Here is a 27388-nt window from a genome sequence, read left to right as displayed (position 1 = left end):
AGGACCCACTGGGGCACCCTGGGCGGGGCATTAGGGAGCTTTTATTCAGACGGTGGCCCATTGTCTGACCTTCTCCACCATGCTCCACTGTCATCAGGCAACTGCAGAGGCATTAAACCTGAACAGCTCACAATGGACTAACGAATTTCATTCAGCATGGATGACAATGACCCAGGCATCAAGGCCGGCTGGTGTGACCTCTGGCCTTGCGGTTTCACAATGGTGATGGTGGACAGGTGGCTGGGTCCTGGGCCAGAGATTCAGGCAAGTGATTCATTTCTATATTTATTCACTTCTCTATTTGGTTTGGCTAAAAATCTTCAGCAGATTTTCCTCGAAGGTGAATCAGCCACACCTACCCTGATGATTAGCTGCATCTCGGAAGCCCAGGATCTGGGTTCAGGAAAAGTCGGTCCTGCCCATTTCTTCAGCCTTGACAGACATCAGCAATCCTTTGTGGAATGCTACCTAAGATCACAGGGCAGGAAGGGGCAGGGTGAGCAGTGGAATCCAGGACGGTGTAGCTACAGTCTGTATTCATTTGGTACTTTGACTTGGTGACTCACAGTTTTGAGCCTGGACTGGGTGTTTGTCTCCTTGAAAGGAAAAGTGCTGAGGGCATCACCAGTGCCTCCAGATCCCAGCAGCTGCGACCCCCTCCTGCATCCCCAGGGAGCAGTCAGTGAGATGGAACATTGGCCTTGCCACAGCTAAAAGAAACCCCTATGGGGCTTTCGGTCCACCCCTCCTATTTTGCAGGTGGGAGAAACTGAGGTTCAGAGAAGAGAAGGAGCCTTACCCAAGACCACACAGGTGATGGATGGGTGGCAAATCCAGGCTCAGAGCTCCTGATCCCCCAACCCAGAGCTCTCCCCCACCTCCAATCTCCTGCTTTTCTTCTCCAGCTGCTGATGGAGGATGCCGGATCCTTTGTATTTCTCATCTGTCTGCCTGTTGTCGGAGTCTGTGGAGTCAAGTCCCTGGGGAGGCTCATCTTCCTCTTTCCCATCTGCCCCAGCCCCTCGAAACCAGGCCGTGTGCTCCCTCGCCATCCTAATGATGTGTGCTGTTGCTTCCACCCTCTCCTGGGATTTCTGCAGCTTTTCACACTTTACTGCGTTTCCTCTGGGCCTCCCTCCTGGTGTCACCACCCTCAGCCCCCAGGAAGGGGCCAGACCTGGGTCCTGGCCCCCAGATTCCACCCGGGGCATTTCCTTTGAGCCCCTCTGGCTCTGTTTCCCACCTCGACACTCCCTCATTCTGCCATCTTCAACTGCCCGATGCTGGCGGTCCTTCCCCAGGGCCTAGTGGATAGGGTGGGCCCAGCAAACAAAGTGAAGACAGACCCCCTTGTGGCTACAAATCAACGTAACTTTGAAAAGTCTAGCAGCCCAGGAATGCTTTTAAACTTTTTTTTTTTTTTTTCACAAAAAGGATATATTTTCACTTGGGAAAAATCAGAAGATATAGATGAAGAACAAAACAAGTCATAATGGATGTTAATTAGGTACCTACTACATTCTAAGCACTATGCACATATTAGCTCATTTAATCCTCAAATGAGCCATCCTACACGACAAATGAAATGATTTCTTCAACAAATAAATGGCAACAAAACAAAACAAAAACATGACAGCAAGGAGAGTGTTGAGGTTAAAAGAAACTTAAAAGTGCTACCAACTGTAGAGAGACAGGTAGATAGATAGGCAAGTGACAAAGCACAGTAAACATGTCAGTGGTTCAATCTAGGGGGTGACACACGCGCTCACTGTAAAATCCTTCTGCCTTCGCTGGATATTTGAAAATTGTCCTATTAAAACTCTGGGGAAGGGATTTGCCTGGTGGCGCAGTGGTTAAGAATCCGCCTGCCAATGCAGGGGACACGGGTTCGAGCCCTGGTCTGGGAAGATCCCACATGCCGCGGAGCAACTAAGCCTGTGCGCCACAACTACTGAGCCTGCGTGCCACACCTACTGAAGCCTGCACACCTAGAGTCCGTGCTCCACAACAAGAGAAGCCACCGCAATGAGAAGCCCATGCACCGCAACGATGAGTAGCCCCCGCTCGCCGCAACTAGAGAAAGCCGGTGCGCAGCAACGAAGACCCAACACAGCCAAAAGAAAAAAACAAAACTCTGGGGAAATGGATATATCGGGCAAATGAAATGTGTGGATCTTGTGGATCCCGATTCAAGCAAATCAAACTTAAAAAGCATTTATGGGACAACCGGGGACGATTCTACACTGATTAGACTTTAGATGATTTCAGAAATTGTTTTCTAAAAAATTTTAGGCACGATAATGGTATCGTGGTGGGTTTTTTTTTAAGAGTCTCTTTGTCTGGGATTTGCTTTAAAATAACAGCCGGAGGAAGGGTGGGGAGGTAGATATGAAACAAAATTGGCAATTTATTGCTACCTCTTGGCCCTGGGTAATGGAGGTTCACTAGACTATTTCTTCTTCTTTTGTGAAGGCTTGAACGTTCCCATAATAAAGAGTTAAAAAGAAGAAAAACACTCATAGTTTGCACTTGAGGAAACTGAACTGAGGTTTAGAGATGTCAGGTTATTTGCCCAAGATCTTGTAGCCAGAAATCCCTTAATAGGGATTAAAGAAAAAAATTCCTGGAACTTCCCTGGTGGTCCAGTGGGTAAGGCTCCACGCTCCCACTGCAGGGGGCCTGGGTTTGATCCCTGGTCGGGGAACCAGATCCCGCATGCATGCCGCAACTAAGAGTCCGCACGCCGCAACTAAGAAGCCCGCGTGCCCCAACTAAAGATCCCACATGCCGTAATGAAGATCCAGGGTGCCACAACTAAGACCCTTCACAGCCAAAATAAATAGATAAATAAATATTAAAAAAATATATATTCCTACCTGACATCCTATCATGCACTCTTCACACCCTGGTGAATTATCCAGAACTTCTGTGCATGTCAAAGGATTGTACATGACTTAAAATATGTGTATATACACTGCCTGACTCCATCCCTGGGCAACATGAATCATGTAAGTGTTGTCCTCAAGCATCTCTTTCTGACGTGGAACTCCGGAAAAGGAACTCACCCATATGGAGGGCCTTCTGAGCTAAGCAGTCCCGCCCGGCCGATTCAGAGGATGCTCGTGGATCCTCCAGCATTACTGCTAGTCATGTGATTGTCCCTGTTTTTACAGAGAAGGAAATGAACTCAGAAAGGAGAAGCAGCTTGTCCAAGGTCACAGACCTAATCACTGATAGGAAAGTCATGCCCGTATTTGATGATGTGACTTGGTGAAGGTCTGTCTGCCCCTGTTGCCTGGAGCCTTCAGCAGGGCAGCAACCTTGTTGGCTTCCCTCACGGCCATACAGCACCTGAACACGAGAAATAAAGCCACGTGGACAAAAGAACGCACAAAGAGGTGTGGCTGCGATTTGAATCCCCCCTCCGCCAATCAACTAGTACACTAGGCATCCTTTTTGGAACAAAACCATAGTAAAAGACACATAACATATAATGTACACTGAGCCACTTGATAAATGTACAGCTCTGCAGCATTAAGTGTATTCACATTGTTACACAACCATGACTACCATCCACATCTCTAGAACTTTGCAACTTCCCAAACTAAAACTCTGTCCCCGTTAAACACTAACTTCCCTCTTCCCCTCCCCCCCAGGCCCTGCAACCACAGTCTACTTTCTGTGTCTATGAATAATCTGACTACTCCAGGTCCCTCATATAAGGAGACTCGTATGGCATTCGTCCTGTGTGTTTGGCTTACTTCACTTAGCATAACATCCTCAAGGTTCATCCACGTTGTAACATGTGTCAGAATGTCCTTCCTCTTTAAGGCTGAATAATACTCCACTGTGTGGACAGGCCACATTTGTTTGATCCACTTATTTGTGGATCATGGACATTTACGTTGTTTTCACCTTTTGACTATTGGGAATAATGCTGCTGTGAACACGGGTGGACACACATCTATTCGAATCCCTGTTTCTCCTTATGGGTAGGTGCCCAGAAGTAGGACTGCTGAAAAATACTGTAATTCTCTTTTTTTAGGCACTCTTCTTTTTTTTTTTAAGATTTGTTTATTATTTTTTCATTTATTTTAGGCTGCATCAGGTCTTAGTTGCGGCACGCGGGATCTTCATTGAGGAACGCGGGATCTCTCCTCGTCGCGGTGCGCTGGCTCTTTGTTGTGGTGCGCGGGCTTCTCTCTAGTTGTGTCACGCAGGCTACAAGGCGCATGGGCTCTGTAGTTGTGGCGCATGGGTTCCAGAGCACGAGGGCTCTGTAGTTTGCGGCACGCAGGCTCTAGTTGAGGCATGCGAGCTCAGTAGCTGTGGCACGCGGTCTTTTAGTTGCTCCGCAGCATGTGGGATCTTGGTTCCCCGACCAAGGATTGAACCCTCATCCCCTGCATTGGAAGGTGGATTCTTTACCACTGGAACACCAGGGAAGTCCCTAGGCACTCTTCTGAATCAATTTTTAGGCTGCATGTTTCACCTAATCAGGCACCTTTCCGTGTTGCCATGTTTTTGTAATTTTGGTGGCCAGTCGTGGGTCCCAGCAAGGTAGGTCAGTTCCTGCAGACTTGCTGCCCTCCTCCTGAAACCTCCTTCCTGGCTCAGCCTGGTCCACCAGAGAAAACTTATCCCTCATGACTTAGTTTCATGGACTCAGACCAGCTTCGGGCCACTGGATCACACCTGAGACTTCCCTGGGTGTCCATTTCCTAATTGACATTATGTGATCCTTCGGGCCATCACAAGTGGGACATCCCCCCCTCACTATGGAGGCAGCAAGTGTATCCTCCTCTCCTCTGCTCTCTCCCTTCCCCGTCTACTTCTAAGTTTCTTCCTTGGTCTGCATGACGCTCAAATGTTATTGAAGTAATTAAGTAATTACCTTCTCTCCTGGGGGTTATGTCCAACTTTTCAGTATTACTAACAAAGCCACAACGAGAAGATCTTTTTTTCCACGCTGTTGAATCAGTTCCTTAAGATATATTCCCAGGAGTGGGATAACTCATCACTGGATTTGGGAATCGGGGAGGAAATAAAAGAAAAATGGCAGATTGGGTGCCCAGCTCACCAAACAAGGGAGGCAGAAGGCGGTGCATGTCGGGGAGAGAAAGCGACTGTTGAAGGAAGAAGCTCTTCTCTCCACTACAGATAATACCTCTAGTGGGTGGAATGCTGGCGCCCAAAAGATACGTTCCACCCACAACTTGTCAATGTGACCTGACTTGGAAAAAGGGATTGGCAAATATAATGCAGGATCTCAGGATGAGATCCTCCTGGATTAGGGTGGGCCCTAAATCCACTGAGAATCCTTAAAAGAGAAGGGGAAATGGACAGAGACGTAGAGGAGAAGACCATGTGAGATAGAGCAGAGGTTGGAGTGACCCACCTGTAAGCCAACAGATGCCAAGAACTGCCAAAGGTCGCGCGAAGCTCAGAGAGGAGCCTGGGACAGATTCTCTCTTGCAGCTTCCAGAAGGAATCAACCCCGCTGACACCTTGACTTCAGACTTCCGGCCTCCTAAGCTGTGAGAGAATATGTGTCTGTTATTTTAAGGCATCAAGTTTGTGATCATGTGTTATGGCAGCCCCAGGAAACTAGTGCCGTATCCATCTCTGCAGCCCCTTCCAGAAGGACACAGCCACAGCTGCAGGCTCCAGCTGGGCTCATCCTGGGAGCAGGCACAGACGTCACTGTTTTGAGCACTGAGCCCTTTTCAGGAGGAAAATCCCCGGGTGTGCCGTGAATACTGATGTCAGGGACCGGGATGCCGGGGCCTCGGCCCACCAGGGAAACCAGAGCATGAAATGGGGTGAGTCCGGCCATTGGCAATCCATCTGGGAAAACAAAATTCGATTTTTTTTTTCATCCATTGCACATGCAAATAAATCCCAGGTGGACTGAGGCCAGAAAGTGAGAAACAAAGCTTGGAATTATTTAGTAGAAAATATAAGAGTATTTCTATGACGTTGGTGTAGGGAAGGATTTCTTAAACAAGATCAACCTTGGTGCTTGAAGCATTTGACTACGTTGAGATGAAAAACCTCTGTACATCAAAGGAGACCATAAACAAGTATAAAGGTGAGCCAGAGAACAGCTGAAAAGGCTTGCAATGCAGGGTAGTGTCCAGGATCTACAAAGAATTCCTACAAATGAGTATGAAAGACACTCTTAACTCCAACTGAAAAATGGGCAAGGTACAAATAGGGAATTCACCAAAGCAGACACAAAACACATGAAAAGATCTCAATCTCACTAAAAACTGGGGGGAGAGGGGGCAAATCAGATGACAGTGATGTGCACCTTCATCAGATTGGCCAAAAATGAAGAATTCTGGCAATGTCAGCAGCTGTGAACCCTGAGAAGCAGGAAGGTCTATGTGTCCCTGGCAAGCGTGCATTGGTGCAACCAGGGTGGAAAGCCATGGCCTCACTCGTGTCATAGGGTGAACTGTGTCCCCCGCCCCCCAAATTCATATGTTGAAGCTCTAAAGCCCAGTACCTCAGGACGGGACAGTGTTTGGAGATAGTTCTTTAAAGAGGCAATTAATTTAAAATGAGGTCATACGAATGGGCCCTCACCCAACAGGACTAGTGTCCTTATAAAAAGGGAAAAATTTGGACACAGAGACAGAAACACATAGAAAGAAAACAGTGGGAAGACTCATGGAGAATGCCATTTACAAGCACCGGGATGCCTGAGGCCACCCGAAGCTGGAAGAGAGGCCTGAAACAGACTTTCCCTCCCAGCCTTCAGAAGGAACCAACCTGCCGACACCTTGGTTTTGGACTTCTAGCCTCCAGAACTGTGAGAGAATACATTTCTGTCGTTTAAGCCACCCACTCTGTGATACTTCATTACGGTAGCCCTGGGAAACCAATACAGCGACCAACCAAAGAATGGCTCATTAATTGTGGGACATCCACCCAATGAAATCCTATATGAGAAGGAAAGCAATCTACACAAGCAAGCTGCAGGGTGACACGGACAGTATCATACCATTTACACAAAGTTTGGAAGCATAAAAAAACGCTAGATCTAGGTTTTGCAAACATAAATGAATAGAAGTAGTATGAAAACAAGCATAGGAAGAGAAACTCCAGAGAGGGGTGATATATCCCAGGAGGGAAGAAGAAACTTAGCTACAAAAGGGCCCCCTGAAGTCGGGAGCTTCAGCTACACCTAGAATGTTTCTTTAAAAGGATTGAGAGAAATAAGGTACGACTCATGCATTCAATAAATGCTGAGTGCCCACTAGGTGAGGGGCAGGGGTGGGACCCATGCAAAATTGCCCCCAAGAGTCTGGGTAAATGCTTCTTGATTCATACCCTTCTCTGGGCTTCCATGCCCTCCTACTCCCCAGCAGACATCACAAAAACACACAAGGTGAGTTTCAGAAGGCAGCCTTTTACCCACATCTGTGAGCGTGCATGCACGAAAACACACACAGACTTCAAAAAGAACAACACGACATGGCAATCTCCTCTCCCTATTATTCTTTTTTTTGGCATAAAGAAACAGAAAAAATTCAGGTCCATCTTTCACATCGTGGTAATAGGAAAGAAAAGAACAAAAATATAGCAAGAAAAAAGCTGTCAGCAAGACAACAGGGACCCAGTTTTCAGCGAAAAATGTATGCATACCCCAAAGATGTAACCTCGCAAAGGCCCAGGAGGAAATTCAAAGAGGAAACAAATGTATGGAAAATGGTCAACCTTAGGAGTGGCCGGAATCCCCACTCACAAACCCTCCCACCTGCACACGTCGGGAGTGATGGAGGTGAAAAGGCTCCTGGGGCCTGAGAATTCCTACCCACTGGGCCCACAAATGACAGGGAGCAAGTGACCCTCAGAGAGGCCAAGCGTCTGGAGTGTGGGAAGGGGCCAGGCTGAAGAAGGTCGGGGACACCAGGCCATGTGGGGAGGCCGGGGGCTCCCCAGAGATTGTCTCAAACACAGACGATTTGTGAGTGCCTTAGCCATGGGGCAACAGAGTAACTGTCACAGAAACTATGATGAAAGCACCGCTTTACTCTATTTCCAGTTTTTTGAATAACGCCCAGTGCTGGGAAGATGGGGGACTAAGAAAAGGAGAGCTTCTGTGCGCACAGGATCTGAACCATCCATGAATCACCCAGTGCCCATTTAGGGTGTGCTAGTCAGTTTCAGGCACTGGGGCTGCCCTTTCATCCAATCAGCTGGTTTCATACTTACAGCAAGTCTCTGCGGGGCATTGGTATGATCCGACCGTCACTGCACTGACCAACTTGTCCGGGTTTGACTGGGACATGCTTGACTTCAGCACGGAAAGTCCCGCATCCCAGAAAAACAGGCACAGTTGGTCACCCTACACTTTTTGGGTGAGGAAATCTGATCAGAGAGGTGAAGTGGTCGGACCAAGGCCAAGATGCCAAGCCAGGGTTCAAAGAATCCACAGTGGCACAGGTAGGGGGCAACAGAGAAATCAAGGGCACCCAGATCAAATCAACTTTGAGGGCCCTGGACACGTGCTCTTTTGGACAGAGCAGCTAAGCCTCAACACTGGGTGAGGGCTGGTGAGTTAGGCAGGCCCGGCTGCCACCCATGTCAGTGTCTAGAGGGCTGTCTCCTTGTAAAGCAATTTGGCTACTTGCAGTTCGTGCTGTGAAACTGTAGAGCCTTTGACTGAATAATACTATGCTTGGAAATCTATTCTAAGGAAATTATCTCTTTTTTTATTATGATTGAAAAGCTCCTGGAGGACTTCTCCGGTGGTGCAGTGGTTAAGAATCCACTTGCCAATGCAGGGGACATGGGTTCAATCTCTGGTCCGGGAAGGTCCCACATGCCGCGGAGCAACTAAGCCCGTGAGCCACAACTACTGAGCCTGCGCTCTAGAGCCTGCGAGCCACAACTACTGAGCACACGTGCCACAACTACTAAGCCCGTGTGCCACAACTACTGAAGCCCATGCACCTAGAGCCCGTGCTCCACAACAAGAGAAGCCACCGCAATGAGAAGCCCACGCACCACAACGAAGAGGAGCCCCCACTCACCACAACTACAGAAAGCCCGTGCGCAGCAACGAAGACCCAATGCAGCCAAAAATAAAATAAGTAAATAAATAAATTTATTTAAAAAAAAAAGCTATTGGAAAGAAAATGTTCTCTGCAGTACTATCTGGAAGAGAAAAAAACCTGAACAGTCCACAGGGGGCGATGGCTTCGTACATCATGACCCATCTGCCCAGGGACATTGTCACACAGCCACAAAAATGTAATATGGATGACTGGCAACATGGAAAACTCTTATGATGTAGCTTATGGAACAGGATAAAAATGTCTCTTGTGCCTACAACTTTGCAAAATGCTCTTGATTGAGGATCAGGCTGGAAGGGAATATGCAGAGTGGCGGGCATGGTGGGGATAAGGGAAGATTTTTATAAATTAAAGATAGTTTTTAATCTCCTTATACTGTCTTTTCAAAAGCAAGAAAGAAGAATTTTCTGCACAGATAGGCTCATGCACATGGACAGAGACATCACTTACCAAGACGGTCTTTGTGGTACTGGTGGAAATACCAAATGACTGGAAACAACCTGAAAATCCATCAAGGGGGAATAGTTAAATAAAAACTGGTACATCCAGGGACTTCCCTGGTGGCGCAGTGGTTAAGAATCCGTCTGCCAATGAAGGGGGCATGGGTTCAATCCCTGCTCTGGGACTATCCCACATGCCGCGGAGCAACTAAGCCCGTGCGTCACAACTACTGATCTTGCACTCTAGAGCCCGTGAGCCACAACTACTGAGCCCTCGTGCCACAACTACTGAAGCCCACACGCCTAGGGCCCATGGTCCGCAACAAGAGAAGCCTCCGCAATGAGAAGCCCACACACCACAACAAAGAGCAGCCCCACTCACCGCAACTAGAGAAAGCCCGTGCACAGCAACAAAGACCCAACGCAGCCAAAAAAAAAAAATAAACCTGGTACATCCATACAATGGAGTATTACATAGCTGTTAAAAAGAATGAGGTGGCTATAGTTACAGGACGATTATTAAGATACATTAAGAAAGAAAGGCCAAGTGCAGAAGTGTGTAGAGAATGCTACTATTTGTGTAAAAATCACACACACACACACACACACATACAGCTATACCTATATTCCTATATACGCAGAGACTGTCTCAGGAATGAACTCTGTGGAGGTCTATGGGTGCCTGGATGACACGGGTGGGAGGGCGCTTACCTCCCCTCCATGCATTTGGTACGTGTAGTGGGTTAAATGGTGATCCCCTCAACCCAGATACAGATACCCGAGGCATTCTACAGATTCAATGCAATCCCTATCAAATTACCAATGGGATTTTTCACAGAACTAGAACAAAAAAATTTTAAATTTGTATGGAAACGCAAAAGACGGAAATAGCAACAGCAACCTTGAGAAAGAAAAACGGAGCTGGACAGGCTCCCTGACTTCAGACTATATTACAAAGCTACAGTAATCAAAACAGTATGGTACTGGCACAAAAACAGAAATATAGGTCAATGGAACAGGATAGAAAGCCCAGAAATAAACCCACGCACCTATGGTCAATTAATCTATGACAAATGAGGCAAGAATACACAATGGAGAAAAGACAGTCTCATCAATAAGTGGTGCTGGGAAAACTGGACAGCTACAAGTAAAAGAATGAAATTACACCATACACAAAAATAAACTCAAAATGGATTAAAGACCTAATTGTAAGGCCGGATACTATAAAACTCTTAGAGGAAAACAAAGGCAGAACACTCTTTGACATAAATTGCAGCAATACCTTTATGGATCCACCTCCTACAGTAATGAAAATAAAAACAAAAATAAACAAATGGGGCCTAGTTAAACTTAAAAGCATTTGCACAGCAAAGGAAACCACAAACAAAACAAAAAGGCAACCCACAGAATGAGAAAAAATATTTGCAAACGAAGCAACCAACAAGGGATTAATCTCCAAAATAAACTCATACAGCTCTACATCAAACAAACAACGCAATCAAAAACTGGGCAGAAGATCTAAATAGACATTTCTGCAAAGAAGACATACAGATGGCCAAAAAGCACATGAAAAGATGCTCGATGTCACTAATTATTAGAGAAATGCAAATCAAAACAACAATGAGGCATCACCTCACATTGGTGATCATCAAAAAATCTACAAACAATAAATGCTGAAGAGGGTGTGGAGAAAAGGGAACCCTCCTACACTGTTTGGTGGGAATGTAAATTGGTACAACCACTATGGAGAACAGTATGGAAATTCGTTAAAAGAATAAAAATAAAATTACCATATGATCCAACAATCCCACTCCTGGGCATATATCTGGAGAAAACCATCATTTGAAAAGATACATGCACCCTGATGTTCCCTGTAGCACTACTTACAATAGCCAAGGCATGGAAGCAACCTAAATGTCCACTGACAGAAGAATGGATAAAGAAGATGTGGTACATATATACAATGGAATATAACTCAGCCATAAAAAAGAATGAAATAATGCCATTTGCAGCAACATGGATGGACCTAGAGATTATCATATTAAGTGAAATAAGTCAGACAGAGAAAAAAAATATCATATGATATCACTCATGTGTGGAATCTAAAGAAAAAAATGATACAAATGAAGTTATCCAAAAAACGGAAACTGACTCACAGACTTCAAAAACGAACTTATGGTTACCAAAGGGGAAGCATGGTGAGGGGAGGGATAAATTAGGAGATTGGAATTAACGTTACACACCACTATATATAAAATAGATAACTAACAAGGACCTATTATATAGCACAGGGAACTCTACTCAATTTTTTTTTTAAACATCTTTATTGGAGTATAATTGCTTTATAATGGTGTTAGTCTACTCAATATTCTCTGATAACCTACATGGGAAAAGAATCTAAAAAAGAATGGATATATGTATACACATAACTGAATCACTTTGCTGTACACCTGAAACTAACACAACACTGTAAATCAACTATACTCCAGTATAAAATCAGAATTAAATTTTAAAAAATACAGGATATCCAGGGAGCTGCTCACTGTGGCTGGGAGGGTGGGCTGGGGGTGGTGGGGGAATGTACACATCACCCTGGAGACACAGGGAGACACAGGGAAGCCACATGACCCAGGTCAATCGTGGAGGGGCGCTCCAGGGAGGGGTGCTCTCCTGGCCTGCCTACAACCTCCTGCGGGTCCACGGAGGCTCAAAGCAGTCCCAGGGATGTCGTGTGGATTGCAACCCTCCCCCAAAGACTGCACTGTGGTTGTTCTTGTGATCTCATCAAGGGGTCAGTAAGGGCTTTGGATGTCATGCAGATCCATTGGATCCAGTTCATTAGTTCATTCATTGATTCCACAAGTATTGACTGAGTGCCTACTATGTGCCCAGCCCTGCTCCAGACACTCCTGACAGAGCCGTTACAGAGACACACTGTGAAAGAGACAAATACATGGAATCAAAGGTATGTCAGGTGCTGCTAAAAGCTAAGGAGGAAAAGGAGGTAGGGGTAGAGGGCGGGGAGAGGGGAGGGTTTGATTTTAGGTAGGACAGGCCCTTCACTTTCGTTTTAGAATGCATCAGTAGGTACTCAAAAAATATTTGATGAATGAATCGTAAAATATAAAAGGCGCAAGAGACTTTGAAGATCATCTGCTCCCAAACTCCCAGTTTACAGGTGAGGAGACCGAGGCTGCGAGGGGCTAAATCGTCAGCTACGTGTCACCGTAGCTATGAGGTGACTCAGCAAGGAAGAGAAGATGCTGGGGTCGTCTGCCTCGTGACGCCAATGCTCCGCCAACGGCCCTCCCTGCTCCTCATTCATCACAACCTGTGGAGGGCAGGGCGACTCCACATCCGCCTGTGGCTGGAAGCAGTGAAAGCCTGGGGCGCCGCCCCTGACCCGCGTGTGGAGACGCAGGGCCGGCTCAGTGTCGGCGCTGGACGCTGAGCCTTGCCTCGCCTGCAGCTCTTCTCAGCAATCTCGGGGGATAACGAAAAGGTGCCCCTCTGCTCCTGGCGTGCGTTTGCAGTGACTTGGTTTACACAGAGCCCAGCCAGCATGTGGGGATCACGCACGAGGTCACCGATGGGCTACTGGCCGGGCCTGTACTGGCGCCCCAGGGAGGGGCCCAGGAGTGAGTAAGCCATGCCCCCCCTCCAGACACGGCCATCAGAGGTGCTGGGAACACGGCTCAAGTATCGCAGCCTGCAGAGCAGGGGCAGAAAGTGAAGATCTGGGGGCTGTGACAGGGAAAGGGGCCTAGGATGGGGTTCGGGGAGCAGCATCGGTGATGGGACTTGAAGGATGGGCAAGCTGGAGATGGTGGGGGTAAGGCCAGGAGGAGAAAGCACGGCCGGGCTCAGGGGCAGGTGTGTGGGTCGGTCCAGAGTCCGGGGCTGTACACCCAGTAGGGCAGGGTCATCAACGAGGCTAGTGGGGGCCTGGCTGTCGTGTCTTTGATGGAAAGCCGCGGGAGGTGTTGAGCGCGGCAGTAAGGGAGAATGGAAGACGCTTCTCTGGAGGATCTGAAGTTCCGGATTCATTTCCTAGTTTCCTGTGTGACCTTGGGCGTGTCACCTGACCTCTCTGAGTCTCAGTTTCCTCACCTGAACACGCGACTAAGAATCCTTCCTGGGCTGCTGTGAGGACCAAGTGAGCACGGTACACAAGCAGGAGCCGCTACTAGGATTCACGTCTTTGACAAATATTTATTGGGCACCTACTGTATGCCAGGCTCTGAAGCTGACCTGGGCTTCAGTGGTGAAGGGCAAAGCCTTCTGGCTTCCTGGGGGGAGATGGACAAGTTATCAAGGCTCTCGATTCTGGTGGGTGGGGCCTTGGGGCAGGGAAGGGCATCGCCCCAGCCTGGCGGCATCGGGGTGAGCTTCCTGAAGGAAGAGGAGACACTCCCTCGGTGAAGAGAGGAAGGAACAACGTAAGCCAAGACCTGGAGGGACAGCCTCACCCACTAGCCCCCTGTGCTCCTGGACATGTGTGCTCCTGGACACGTGTGCTCCTGGACATGTGTCCCCAGAACGTGTGTGTGTGGGAGCCACTGGCACTTGGCAGCGGCAGTGGGCAGGAAGGCTAGACATCCTGTAGTGTGCCCGCCAGTCCCCAGGACCGGGATGGGCCCACGTCCCGCGTGACGGTCTGACGTCTCACCGGGCATTCATGTAGGCAAAAACCCCGCTTGAAATGACCTGTGTCTAGAATCTAACTTCTTCATCTTACATATAAATGCAAATTTTCTTTTCCTGCCCTGTTCTAATAGTCACTGGATTTTCCAGGAATGCCACCACCATGTCAGTTGAGGGAAGGTTGTTCTTTGTTTCATTTGGACATTAACCAAGAGCTGGTCACCATTCTGGAAAATCACGTCACCAACGGCCTCACCCATGGGGCACACCTGTGACTGTCTGCACTTGTGGCCGCTGCCTTCCTGGAGATCCTGGTACAGGACAAGCTTCAGATTCCCCACATCATTTTATGACAAATTACCTTCCTTTTAATCCTCCACTTTTACGTTATGATGAGGGAATTATATCACTGTTTTGGAAATCACACATACAGGTGAATTACATACCTATGAACTCAACCTCAGGAAAGAGAGTCACGTTACAAAATATTCGTTTTATAAAAGAAGCATCGGGGGACTTCCCTGGTGGTCCGGTGGTTAAGACTCCGTGCTTCCAATGCAGGGGCCACAGGTTCAATCCCTGGTCGGGGAACTAAGATCCCACATGCCGCGCGGTACAGCCAAAAGTTAAAAAATAAATACATAAAAGAAGCGTCAGGTCTGAATGTTTGCGAGCTCTTGAGTCAGGAGACAGACAGGGAACTGGTTTTATGATGGTGTCAGCCAGGGCTGAGTGGAGGGACCAGCTAGCCTGGGGCACCCACCAAGGAGCATGCAGACCTCAGGAATGAGTCAGTGATGTGGGAATGAGTCAGGATGGGGGATCAGAACCTCGCACCACCCGCTCCAAACAGTGCCCTCAGGCGGAGATTTCAAAAGTACCTTTGCCTGGTACTGACTCATCTGTGTTCTCATAGGTGCGTCCTGGGAGAGGATTGTGATCCCGAGAGCAGCCAACTGCACCCAGTCACCCCGATTTGGGTAGGCAAGGTGGAGGCTCCTTATGGCAAATAAGACTTTGAAACTGAATCCACCTGGGATACGGTCGGCCTTTACGGAGGGTGAATGACCCACCAACGAGGGCAGGGAATGTCAAATGAGAGACACTTCCAGACCAAATGGCAGGTCACTTCAGAGGACATGATCTAAAGCTCCTGGGTTCACCAAAAGAGAGAGGGATGGACTTTCTATTCGTAAAAAATGTGGTTTCCTTTGGGATAAATGTGCAAATATTTAAAAACTATCAAGACAAGTGTCAAATTTCCAACCTGCCTGGGACCCCCGTGGTTGGATCCCGGCTGTCCCTTAGAGGGATGAGGCTAGAGTGCCAGGCATTGGCCAGATGACCAAAGGCCTCGTAAATCACGTCAAGGAGCTGAAACTTAATCCCAAATTTAATGGAAAGCCTTCGGTGGATGCTGACCAGGGAGCAACGTGATCAGGTCTGCATCTTAGAAAAGTCAGTTTGGCTACAGGGCGGACAATGGGTAGGAGGGTTCAGGACTAGGTGAGGAGTCTCGCAGCATGCTGGGGGAGGGAGGCAGATTGTCTTAGGGGGCAGGAGATGACAGTAGGGGCCATGTAGCGGGGAGATGAGGGTGGCCCAAGAAATCTCGGGGGTGTGGGCACACAGGTGGTCTGGACTGTCCAGGGGGGAGATGTCAGCGGCCTGGCTTAGCAAATGGGCATGTGCAACCCTTCTGTAGCCCATGCCCTGGGCAGGCACTGCTCATGCAATCCTCCCAGCAAACCTCTATGGCAGATCCATTGTGATCATTTCCATCTGACATGGCATCATTTCCATATGACATGATCATGTCATTTTTACAGACAAGGAAAGAGAAACAGAGAGCTTAAGCCCTTGCCGTGGTCATCTCAGTGGGACCTCATTCTCAGAGATTCCAGGGCTCTTTCGGAGGCAGACTGCCAGGTCTCATGACTGATTTGTGCTAAGGAAGAATGCGTGTCTGCATGGCCTGGCCAGGGTCTCCTCAACCTCATTCAGGAACAAAGAACTCAGGTTCTTCTGTCCAGGCAACAGCCCCTAACTCAAACCTGCTCATGCTGGGAAGGTGGCCCTGCAGAGTTGCCTCGCTGAGAAATGGGTGGTAGAGTGTTCCTGGTGGGCAGCCGAGCTGGGTGGGTGCAGCCAAGAGCCTCTTGTCTGAGTGGACACAGCTGCCCCACGCAGGGGATGGACCAAACCCTCCTCCCGCCTCCCAAGGTCACAGGCAGCTCTGATCAGGGCCAGCAAGGGTGCAGGACTCCCCTCCCTTCCTGCTTCTCCACCATCACCGGCGAGAGTCACTTAAGCGCTGTCCAGAGTCCAGCGGTCCTTCTGCAGAAGACCTGGCGGGGTACCGCCTGGAGGCCAAAGCGCAGAACCTCCCCCTTCCCCCACCTCCATGCCTCCCTGGGCGACCGCGAGAGCAGGAGACGCCGGCCCTGTGGGTTTGGGGCGCCCTCTGCTGGACATTTTCCACTGTCCGCCGTGTGATGCCGGCACCTGCCTCTGGACTGGATATTTGAGTGTTTGCGGCAGGCGGGGACACGAGGCATGTGGGGAGAGGATCTTCTTTCTCCTCAAGCTGGGAAGAGGAGGCAGTCACAGGGGTAAGATGGCCGGTCCCCAGCCGATGGGAAAGAATACGCAGGGCCGATGAGCCTACGTTTTTCATTTCAATTTTTGTGTCCCCATCAATAGCGATCTGCCCTGCTGGGACCCCCACTCCATCCCTCCCACAGGCCGTCTTTGATCGCTTACCTTATTTACGAGTCACAGTAGCCCTCGATAATCACAGTACTAAAATCATTTTAATGAATATCACTGCTACTACTACTTATTTTATTGGATATTATTTATTAGCTATTGGATTCACAATAGCCCATGATAATAGTATTAAAATTATTTTAGTGGATATAATTATTCCTACTTATTTATTAGATATTATTTGAATGGCTATGCCAAATATTCTTACTTATCTGTGGGTATTTTATTCAATATTATTTGTTGGATTTGGAAATTTATTAGATACAGGATATTACTGTATATCAGATATTACTTATTGGATATTGGATTCACAGTAGCTCATAATTATAGTATTAAATTCATTTTTAATGGCTAGAACCACTCCTCCTATTTATTTACTGGATATTTGATTGGATATTATTTAAATGGACAAAACTGACAGAACTCAGTTATGTGACCAAGCCTCATTACCTCGTTTAATCCTCACTTCTATTATCAAGCCCATTTTTCAGATGAGAAAACTGAGGTCCTCAAAGATTAAGCCCCATGCCCAAATCACAGGCCAGCACTCTCCCACCTTCGCCTTGCGGGCCCCTCCCGCTGAGCCAGACAGCTTGCACACACACACACACACACACACACACACACACACACACACACCATCCCCCCACCCAGCCCCAAGGCGGTGGGAAAGTTCTAACTGGGCTCTGACTAGTGCAGGGAGCCACTTACCTTCCGCCACCCGCTGGTGCAGCTCTGTCTGGTAGCTCCTTACTTGAGAAGCGGCGGAGGCGAGGGCCTGGCCTGACACATGCGCACCGGAGTTCCCATAGCGCCTTCTGCGCTGGGGGTGGGACTTGGGGATTCCCATCACCCCTCCCTGCGTGCAAGTGAAGAAGGCTTTGGCCGAAACCATCTGTGTGATCAGGAATGTTGATTAAAGAAAGGTCATTTCTTGGCCGGGGAAGAACAGCCTCTTCCAACAACGTTCTTTCAAAACAAATCCATCTCAGCTCTGTGGGGTGTGCATCCCAGGGTGCTGGTGCTTCGTGAAGATCCCAGAACGTCCTAAGGGGCCCCTTCAGGTTTTCTTTCTGGAGACACACCTGAGCTAGACATTGGGCGGTGGGGGAGGAAGGACGGATGCAGAATTAGCCCTCACTGAACACCCTCAACCAGGTTTTCCAGGCCCTGTGCAGGGTGTTTTCATTGGCTATCTCACCAGCTCATTACCCGTGGGGAGACTGAGGCACAGAAATGTTAAATGACTTCCTTGCCCAGGGTCACCCAGCTGGGGCATGACAGGCCTAGGATTTGAACTCAGACCTTTCCCACTCCAAAAAGCCCACCGTTTCCCCATTAAAGTGACATTTGTATTTGGCCTGTGGCCTGCTTTGACTTCCAGATCTTGTTCTGCTCCACGTTTGCACAAGGCCAGTCCTATCCTGTCTGGCAGCAATACGCAGTGTTTAAGTGCACGGGCTTGGGGACCAGCCCACCTGGGATTTAATCCTGAGCCCGCTACTCACCTGCACCAGGTAGATGCCTTCATCACTCTGTACCTCAGTTTCCCCATCTGTAGAAGAGGGATAGTGATAGCGGTACCTACCTCCGAAGGGTCCTGTGAGGAGTAAGTGAGTTAACATTTACATATGTAAACTTCTTAGAGTCTGGTCCAAGATAAATGCTCAACAAACATGGGCTTTTAATCACTGATGTAGTTGCTCTCAGCCCTGGTTGCGAATTAACCCAGGAGCTTTAGAAAAATGCCAACATGTGGGTCCCACCCCAGAGATTCTGATTTAATTGGTCTCAGGTGGAGGGAGGCCAAGTGTAGGTGTCAGAGCTCCCCACGTGATGCCAATGCTAAAAGGTGATATGCAAAAAAAAAAAAGGCGAGATGCACCAGGCCAGAGTCTCCACGGCAGGGCTGGTGTCCTGGGCACCCGGGATAGTGGGCGGCACCCAGCAGGTGTCAGGGAATGCTGGAGGGCTACTCAGATGCCCTGTAGGTCTATGTCACTCTTTATTCAACATCAAGATCACGAGTTTGGATCTCATCTCCCATCACTTAGGAGGGAGGTCACCCACTCAGATGCAGGTCATCAACCCTGAAATAAAGACAAGCTCTGTCCCATCCTGAAAGTCCCTAATCCAAACATGAAATCATCCCAACTCTGCCTCTGCCAAGGGCTGTGCAAGTTCCGCCTGGACTATGCCAAGTCCCCGGAATTTCCGAGAAGGGACTCGCCCCGTTTCTTTCTAAGTCACCTCCTGCTGGCCCCTGGCTTCCCTGGGATGTGCCAGGAGGAGAAATTCAGGTCCAGTGAAGATGGTGGGGCAGGCGGAGGGCTCTGAGCTCCGGCCCACCCCTTCCAAGTCACCCAAATCCTTCTCCAGCCGAGGAAGTTGATACACGTTGACTCTTTATACCATTTTACAAATGACTTCCACTCTCTGGGTCTTTGTTTCTTTGTCTGAAAATACTTTGTAGGTTTCAGTGAGGATTCAAATGATTGAAGACCTTAAGTGGTGGTTATTTATTTATTTTACTTTTATAAATTTATTTATTTTATTTATTTTTGGCTGTGTTAGGTCTTGGTTGCTGTGCGCGGGCTTTCCCTAGTTGCGGCGAGCGGGGGCTACTCTTCGTGGCGGTGCGCAGGCTTCTCATTGTGGTGGCTTCTCTTGTTGTGGAGCACGGGCTCCCCGCCTGTGGGCTTCAGTAGTTACGGCGCGCAGGCTCAGCAGTTGTGGCTCGCGGGCTCTAGGTGCGCGGGCTTCAGTAGTTGTGGCACGTGGGCTCAGTAGTTGTGGCGCACGGGCTTAGTTGCTCCACAGCACGTGGGATCTTCCCAGACCAGGGATCGAACCTGTGTCCCCTGCATTGGCAGGCGGATTCTCAACCACTGCACCACCAGGGAAGCCCCTTAAGTAGTGGTTATAATACAACAGTCACACCCGTTGTGACGGGGGTGGCCCAGGCGCATCACCCGATGAGGGGCAGCTGGCCATGCTGAGTGGGGACCAAAGTCAGACCCATCCCCTGCTCCATAAAATGTTCCTAACTGGGACCTGATTGCAGACAGAGAACACACTCAGGGACCACCATGGGTTCTGTTTGCAGCTCTAGAGCCAAGCATCCTCATCTCTGCTCTTCTGTCCCCAGCTGCAGATCCCAAGCATGGGGACCAAGCCAGAAAATGCCGCCCACCCAAGATGGCGTTTCCCCCCAGAGACATCAAGGGACCCACATTTCCAGAGTTCCTCCAAGCACAGAGCAATATGCCTACACAGGCATGACATGCATCTTGGGTAAGCCTCCTGGCAGCCTTTCAAGGAGACGCCAGCCTCTGCTCTCTGCTTTAAAGACAACTGTGGCTTGGAGGGGTTAGATGCTCCAGAATCCACACCCAAATTTGCTCAAGTGTGAAGCCATGCCTTTTCTATTCTGTTTGCATGCTAGAATCAGATGTAGCTGAAATATCAGCCAGGGGTCTAAGGGGCCTCCCTACATTATCTGGTTAAAATTATATGATGGAAGATGCACAAGTCTAAGAAAGTCACGTTCCCTTATGGGGGGACAGGTCACTCTCATCTCCAGCTTGATGTCTTGTGACAAGGGGGTGGCATCACAAGTCTTTGTTGACTTAAACATTCATTTATTCATTCTTTGAGCAAACACTTATTGAGCACCTCCTGGCCATGATATGAAGCACTACAGACCCAACAGGGAACAAGACAGACAAGGTCCCTGGGCTGACAGAGCCGGCATTCCAGGGTGTGAGGGGAGCCAGGTGAGCAAGGAAGAGACAAAAAAGTAAACAAACAACAATGATGAAAGACTGTAATAAGGGCTATGTATCGGTTATGTGTTGCTGCCTAACAAACACTCCTAGACACATGGCTTAGACAACCATCATTTATTTCCTCCCAATTCTGCAATTTAGGCCAGACTCAGCTGGGCAGTTCTTTTGCTGGTCTTGCCTGAGGTCATTGGTAGCCTCAGCTGTTATCGGGTGGCTTGACCGGGGGTGGGGTGGCTGGAGGGTTTCAGCTGGCCTCACCAGTGTCTTCTCTCTCTCCATGTAGTCTCTCGTTATCCAACAGTGTACCTGATGGCTTCCTCACATGGTGGCCAGAGGGTTTCAAGAGGGCAAAGGCAGAGCTGCAAGGCCATTTGGGGCCCAGGCTTTAGAACCAGTGCTACGTCACTTCTGCCACTTTCTATTGGCAAAGCGAGTCTGCAGACCAGCCCAGATTCAGGAGATGGGAAAATTAACTCCCCCTTTTTTTGTGGGAGCAGCTGCAAAATGATATGGCCATGTTTTTCAATTTACTCCAGGCTAGGAGAGGCATACCAGGTGCTGAGGTAGGGCAGAAGTCAGAAATGAGGCCCATAGACGTATTTGCTTGGTCTCAACAGTGTTACACTTAAAAAAAAAAAAAATCAAATTAACTTTAAATGCAGAAACCAGAGCATTTCATGCAAAACTCCAGATTGTCCAGCTTCTGTCCAAAACAGAAGTTCTGGCAACACCTGGCCAGCATTCCCACATGGCAGCAGACTACTTGCTGAGCCGTGGCTGCCACCACCAGATGGGTATCAAAGCTCTCACCTCTCCCTGCTGATTTCTAACCCTGAGGCTGAGCGTCTGTGGCCAGTTACGACTCTTCAGCTACTGTGGTTCTGACGGTAGAGCTAAGGAGGAAAGTGAAACATTGCTCCTACCTGTGGAAAAAACAGTAGACCGAGAAGAGCCCACGTTTGGTTATTTGTATTGTGTATGTCATTCGTATTTGCAGAGAATCAGCAGTTGGTTCTTTACACCTCTGCTTCACTTATAGACCCTTCTGGCATCTTCGACCCTTCTGATACAGAGTTGGAGGAGAGGAGCAGGGAAGTTCTCCATAAAGACAAGCCATTGATGCTGTACCTGAAGGATGAGAAGCCAGGATGAGTGAAGGGAGGGGGCACAGCATATGCCAATGCGCTGTGGTCACAGAAGGCCCCTGGGGCTGAAGGGTGAGGTGTCAAGTGGCACAGAATGAAGCTGGAGCCGTGGGAAGGGGCCCCCTTGCAGTGGTTCAGAGGCCACGGCATGGTCGGGTTTCATTCTCAAGGCAGTGGGACAGCAGCAAAGGGCTTTTACGCTGGGGAGTAACATGGTGGGATTTCCAGAGACTGAGAGAGCAGATGGGAGGGGCTCGGATTTGGGGGATGGGTTTTTATAGAAGTTGAGCGGGACTGGCAAAGAACACTGGTGAAGACAAGAGGGTCTGTCTGTCAAGACGCCTGTCTGTCTGAAGGAAGCCTGGGTAAAGAGAGGCCTCCAGTGACTCAGGTGGCCCAGGGCCTTCTGCTGTAGCCTCTGTAGGGTAGGAAGTTTGAGTGGCTCAGACCTTGAGGAGTTGGACTGGCAAACTCTGGCCAGCGAAAGCCTTGGCCAACTCTGGAAGCAGATGCATCGTTTCCAAGATGGAAAGAAATCTGGGAAATGGGTGGGTCTCAGCTCTGGCTGAACATTAGAGTCACCTGGGTCCTATTCCTGGGCCCCTCCCGACTAATCAAGGTTGAACTCCTGGAGGGTGGGGTTGTATGAGTTTCCTATGGCTGCTGTAACAAACCACCACGAACTGAATGGCTTCAAACAACACACATTTATTATCTCGCAGTTCTGGAGGTCAGAAGTCCAACACTGGTCTCACTGAGCTCAAATCAAGGTATCACAGGACCGTCTTCCCTCTGGAGGCTCCAGGGCAGAATCGGTTTCCTTCCTTTTTCCGACTTCCAGAGGCCGCCCACATTCCTTGGCCTGGGGCCCTACATCACTCTAACCTCTGCTTCTGTTGTCACCTCTTCTCTTTGGTCCTCCTGCCTCCCTATTATAAGAACCCCCGTCATGACACGGGGCCCACCTGGATAGCCCAGGATCATCTCCCAGCTCAAATCCTTAACTCAGTCACATCCACAAAGTCCCTTTTGCCTCATCAGGTCACAGATTCTCTGGTTCAGGGATTAGGACATCGATGTATCTGGGGGCTGGGGGAGCATCGTTCCGTTAACCACAGGAGTTAAGGTATCGCAGGGTTTTTTCTGCAGAGAATGGTGAGAAGGAGGGCCCTGAGCACAGCTGCCTCTTCTGGCCATGTCTCCAGGCGGGGCGCTGTGTGGACCCATCAGTGTGGGGGCTGTGTTAGCACCAGTCTCCCTGTGTTCTGTCTGCTGACAAAAAGAGACAGCATAAAGGCAAAAGGACAGTTGTAGGAAGAACCTGGGCATGGGTATCAGATAGACCTGGGTCCAAATGCCAGTTCTGCCTCAGACCAGCCACATGACTTGGAGCAAGTGACTCAAATGGCTTGTGACGTTCCTGTCTGTCAGGGGAGGGTCACGATGATCTCTTAGGAATGCCGTGAGGATAACCGGCAGCAAAGGACCCACCACTGTAGGGTAGGTGTCCGACGGGTGCTGTCCTCCCAGAGTCCCTGGGCAGCTTAAAGGATGGGGGGAAGCAGCTAAGGGGCACCGACACCCCGGGCAGGTGATACCCCTCTTCCTCCCAGCTGCAGTGGGGAAACACAGCAGTGGCAGCGATGGAGAATCTGGCCGGGCTGGAATTGTTAGTCAGTTTCCCCTTTCCTGGCCATAGCTGATAAGTATATCCTGCTGGATAAAAATACATCCACCCTTACGGTAAGATTCCCAGGCTGGGAATTCTCCGAGCACCCCGCCTCCAGCCTGGGGGAGCGCAAGTTGCCTTTCCCTGCGAACATTTTAGGAGTGGCTATGGTTCCTGGGCGAGGGGTCCGGCAGCCGTGCCACACTCTGAGACGGGGAGGAGGCTGCTGCTACCGCTGGGGAAGCAGCAGGCCAGGCTGGGCCGTAGTGCAGGGCACCCTGTTAGTAAGTGGCAGTGCCGACGGAGCCGAGAGGCAAGAGCCCTGTGACCAGCACAGGGCCTTGCCGTGCACCGGCCGGGGCTTGGTGCCACGTGGTAGCCCCTTCAGCTCGCAGTATGTCCCCAGGATGGTCCCGTTGTCCCTGAGGCACAGGGGGTAAGGAACTACCCCAAGGAAGCGTTGGTGGTGGAGACCGGATTTGAACTCAGCCGTCTGGTATTTAACAGGTAGACTGGCTCCTGCTGAATCGAATTCAGAAAAGCTGTTCGGATTTTCAGTTTCCTGATGGTGAGGAAGAGGTCTGTGGATCACCCCAGACGCCAGCTGACACACACACAGGTGGCAGACCTTGCACACCAGACACGTGGCACTCCCGCCCGGGGCCATCTACAGTGCACAGCACTGGGGGTAGGAAACTGGATTCCCATTTCCTCAACCTTTTGCCAACGACCCAGCAGCTAGTGTTGATCATTTTTCTGATTTGTTCCCTATACTTGATCCCTCATCCTTTTTTTTGAGGCTAACTTCACATAACACAAACCATTTGAAAGTGTGCAATTTGGTGGCATTCAGTACTTTTCACGACGTCGTGCAAGCATTTCTATCTTTTTCCAAAACGTGTTCTTCTCCTGAAGGGAATCCCCAGGCCCATGAGCAGTTGCTCCCCGTTCCTCTCTCCCTCCAGGCCCTGACAACCATGAACCTACTTTTGGTCTCTAGGGATTTGTCTTTTCTGGACATTTTGTATAAATGGAATCATAGAATACATGGTCTTTTGTGACTGGCTTCTTTCACCTGGCGTGTTTTCAAGGTTCATTCATGTTGGAGCATGTATCAGTGCTTCGTTCCTTTTTATGACTGTATAGTATTCCACTGTATGAACAGGCCACATGGTGTGTATCCATTCATCTCTTGGTGGACACGTGGGTTGTCTCCACCTATTGGCTAATGTGAGCAGTGCTGCTGTGAACATTGGTTTGAGCCCCTGTCTTCATCTTTCCTGGGTATATATGCCTGAGAGTGGAAATGCTGGGTCACATGGTAACTCTCTTCAACTTGCTGAGGAAACGCCAAATGGCCCCCCATAGCAGTTGCACCGTTTTCCATTCCCACCAGCAGTACACGAGGGTTCCAATTTCTCTACATCCTCAGCAACACTCGCTATTTTCTGTAGCTGTTGTTTCATGATAGCCATCCTAGTGTGTGCGAACTGCTTATCCTTTGCTGTGAAAGTGGAGCTGAGATACCACACAGCCCCACCTCCACAGATCCAGCTGAGAAAGTGGATTCCCAAGGTAATCCTAGAACTCAAACCCTCTGCAGCCCCGGGGGCGACTTTATTAGCAGGGAATGCGTTGCACGCAGAGAGAGATCCTTGGGTAAAAATGGACTGGGGCCAGGGGAGCCACTGACACAGCTCTTGGAAAAAATTCGTGGGGACAAAGAGGATCATGCCCTACTCACACCGAAATTTCAGAAGCTACTCCAAAACCTAACAGGCAGTGAACATGAATGAACTCAAGTTCTCCAGAAAGCTACAGGTTTCTTTTACAACAAAACACCACACACACACACACACACACACACACACACACACACACACACACCCTCACTCAAAGTTGGTTTTTGTTTTCGTGTTTTAATTAATTAATTTATTTTTGGCCACATTGGGCCTTCGTCGCTGCGCGCAGGCTTTCTCTAGTTGCGGCGAGCGGAGGCTACTCTTCGTTGTGGTGCACAGGCTTCTCATTGCGGTGGCTTCTCTTGTTGTGGAGCACCAGCTCTAGGCTTGCGGGCTCAGTAGTTGTGGCACTCAGGCTCAGTAGTTGTGGCTTGCGGGCTCTAGAGCGCAGGCTCAGTAGTTGTGGCACACGGACTTAGTTGCGCCGCGGCATGTGGGATCTTCCCGGACCAGGCCTTGAACCTGTGTCCCCAGCACTGGCAGGCAGATTCTTAACCACTGTGCCACCAGTGAAGTCCAGTCTCAGTTTTTAAAAAAAATACCCTGGCTCTCATCAGCTTCTATTCCAGCTGAAAAAATGGTGGCGGCACCAGCAACGAACCTCCTATTTCAGCTCCCATCGAGGAAGTCTTCCCTGACTGACCCCTTCGGACACAAAACTGTTTGATTTTCCATCCTTGGCCATTAAGCAAACACATGAGCAGCTTTCAAGAAGGTCTCTCCCCTTTCCAGAGAGACAGGCTGTTGGTCTGCCTGGCCTTGAATCCAGCTCTGCCCTCCCACCACTGAGCCTGAGTTTTGGCCAAGTGATAACTTCTATGGGCCTCAGTTTTCTCTGCCGTAAAATGGGTTGTTGTGAGGATGAAGTGAGTTAACACGTGAGGTGCTTAATGCAGTCCCTGGCGCACAGTTGGTCAAAACAAGATACGTGTCACTCTCCGAAGCCAGCAACAGTATCAGGAAGGTGACACGGTCAACGTCCATTGTCCCATCTCCACCTGCATCAAAACTGGCAAAGCGCCCCTCCCCCACCACCTACAACAGGCAATCTGGGGTCTATTCTTCCAGAACTGGGTTCCTTTGCAGGGCGGGCTTTGAGCAGACTGACATCTCAGGTACTGTAGACATAAAAGGGACCTGGCAACGATGTGGTCCAGGGTTTTATATAACAAGGAATTATGTCCTTGCCCTCCAGACAAGGAAATCCAGTGACCTAAGTCTCATTTTAGAGACAAGAAATGGAGGCTCTGGGAGGGCAGAGACTGCTAAGGTTTCCCAAGGGTGAGTGGGCACAGCCAGGACCCCTCGGAGCTGCTGGTGGAGGCCTGGGCATCGCAGGGTCGGGTTTCAGGCTGCGGCAGCGCCGACCACACCCTCCCGCGGCCAGCCCACTTGGGCACTGGCTTCTGGCCAAGTCTTTGTTTAAAGAAAGGGTTCCACAGCAACCTTCCCACCCCCACCCCCTCACAAAGATAAAAAGGCTGGCAGACCGCTGGACCATAGAACCTTCTCGCTATTACGGAAGGTGGAAAGAATTTAAAACCAACTTCCAGAACTACCTGACACTATGCTGTACGACTGAAGAGGAATATTCCATTTCTTCTTCTTTCCAGGTGACCTCAGGAGTGATTCTGGCCGACTTCATGTACGTAACCTTGACATTACTGGGAGAGTCTCTCTTTGCCCCGTGTCTTCGGTGGAGATCTGCCTGTGACATTTTTCAGGACCCCTGGTCTTTGTAGCTTTGTACTCTGTGGGCATGAGAGCAAGAAGAAATTACGGAGAATTCTGTTTGTCAGAGACAGAATTCTCCAACGTATAATTAGACCGTTGAGGTCAGGATCCGCTATTCCTCGTAAGTCTAATTTCATTCTCTCTTCCAAGGAAAGTAAATTTGAAACTGTCTTTTGGGGGAGTCAGAATGGGGACTTATTCTGATAAGGGATGGAAGACACCAAGGCAATGACTGTGGAGTGTGGTGAAGGAGTGTATCTTACACTGTGAGCCAGGATCCAGGGAGCTGATACCCAAACCGTTTAAGATGTGGTGTAAAAAAGATAATTTTCCATTCAGAAGTCAAGCCAAGCTGTATCGACAACGCTAAC

General features: G+C 49.3%; 1 protein-coding gene across 2 annotated transcripts in view; it reads right to left on the bottom strand.

Annotated features, from left to right (window-relative positions):
* Positions 1–13: 13 nt before the first annotated feature.
* GAN (gigaxonin) overlaps positions 14–27388 on the bottom strand; it is a 93239-nt gene continuing 65864 nt past the window's right edge. Inside the window, exons 10-11 of one of the 2 annotated variants that reach the window (XR_016391039.1) lie at positions 17651–27034; positions 14–9586 (exon numbers count right to left, since the gene is read on the bottom strand). The gene's annotated coding sequence lies outside the window, so the exon portion shown is untranslated. The remainder of the gene's footprint in view (positions 9587–17650; positions 27035–27388) is intronic. The other variant, XR_016391038.1, reaches the window with a different exon arrangement.

Source organism: Delphinapterus leucas, chromosome 20 (assembly GCF_059928025.1).
Source record: "Delphinapterus leucas isolate spDelLeu-1000000601 "Yukka" chromosome 20, BTC_Dleu_Yukka2, whole genome shotgun sequence".
NCBI lineage: Eukaryota > Metazoa > Chordata > Mammalia > Artiodactyla > Monodontidae > Delphinapterus > Delphinapterus leucas.
This window is presented reverse-complemented; position numbering and strand designations above follow the sequence as displayed.